We start from the raw sequence: 1,638 nt of genomic DNA on the forward strand, positions 1-1,638 counted from the left end.
ACCTCTGCACTCTCTCCAAACGGTCTTAACCTACCCGTGCGCTCCACCGTCACCTTCGCCGATCTAGCACTCCCAAATTATCGTCTTAAAGTCCTACCCCAGGGCGCCTCGCACGCCGGGTCCAACCAGCGGTCGCTCTCCTACGACCCACGTTTTATTTGTACCTATAGGCGAGGCGGAGTGGGCTGACCCCTGAGGGCGCCCGCAACGAGCGACTGGGCGTGGGGGAGTATAGAGCGGGTGGGCGGCACGGGGTCCTACGCGAGCGTAAGAATTGGATGACTTAGAAAGAAAATAGAGCAAAAAGCGAGACGAAGGAGGGACGAAGGGCAGCGGAGGGAAGTAAGTGGACGGAGCATAGGTCACGAGATGAGAGGGACTAGTACGGTCGAAAGAAGAACATGATGATATATTGAATAATTCTATATGAAGAGCAGCGAAGACAAAGCCGGAACGAGGGAATGCGCGAATCCTGCGAGAGAGTGGCTATGAATCGAAAAGAAAGTCTACATGAAGAAAGCCTGAGAGGAGGAGGTATTCGTCCCGGCCTGGTGAAAGGGGCCCTTTCTATGGGCGTCCCAGAGGGGCACGAGAGGCGGGCGTGGGAGGTCGCTGAGTCTATATTCCTCCCGGGCATTGCAAGGTGCAGGGTCACCAGCTATTCGGTCGGAAACTCGTCAAACCGCCTCCACTCGATCGTGACAGGTGTTTGTAGTCTTAGACATGTTTCGTTCAATTTTCCTTTCATTATCGTGCCTCTGAACCTTCGTAGCTTTGCAATATTAATGTTTCAGGCGGAATGCATCTCGCCCGGACTCTTGCTCAGAACAATCTAGAAAGCTAAATATAAAAGACATGCTCTAGTTCAGTCTGTCACCAGGCGTTTCCGCGACTGTAGTAGCATTTATTTATAGTTAGAATTCAAATAGTGAACAAGCCGTAGACATAACGCATGTGCTTATTCCTTCTAGAAAAATACAGTTGGATTTTGACACTCCTGTCTTTCAGATTTGCACCGGTATCTAAATTTTTTTTTTTTCAAAATTATCACAAATTCTAGTACACCTATTTATTTTGTGGTTAGTTTTTCAGTTTCACCCCAACAACAAACACAAAAATGAGTTCTTCTGAAATATCTGAGCATATATCATTATATTATAAACGGGGTTAAAGTGAATAAGGGAAGGGAGAACGGAGCTAAAATTATTTGTTAATTTCTGGCACTGCTTCCCTGTAGCAAATACGAGGGATAATTGCAGTGCCACCCGAAGGCAGTCTGAAAACGGGGAATCGCGGGTACTTCCTATCCTACGTGTTTTAAGCACAGTACTAGTGCTGAATTCTCGAGTGGTATTTGGGATGCAACTGACAGGAAGATTGTCTTTAAAGTTTGTATAAGTTTCGTGATACCTTCATGATGTCAGATTTTTTTTCCTTCGATACACAGCTCAAGCATTCTGATGTGGATTAGATTGATGTTAGTCACGTGTGGTAAAAGAGGCGTACTCTTCGTCACTTCGGTCACTCGGTCAGGTAATCTGTGCCACTCGGATGAACCAAAAACCGATTTGCACACCTTTCGTGTTGTTGCAGGCCCGCTCTTCCGGCTGATGGTGTTCGCGGACGAGGCGGTGGGTG

General features: G+C 47.4%; 1 pseudogene; it reads right to left on the reverse strand.

Moving 5' to 3' along the window:
- LOC119586017 overlaps window positions 1-1,638 on the reverse strand; it is a 4,707-nt pseudogene that overhangs the window by 2,610 nt on the left and 459 nt on the right.

The sequence above is a fragment of the Penaeus monodon genome, chromosome 20, assembly GCF_015228065.2.
Source record: "Penaeus monodon isolate SGIC_2016 chromosome 20, NSTDA_Pmon_1, whole genome shotgun sequence".
In the NCBI taxonomy this organism is placed as follows: domain Eukaryota; kingdom Metazoa; phylum Arthropoda; class Malacostraca; order Decapoda; family Penaeidae; genus Penaeus; species Penaeus monodon.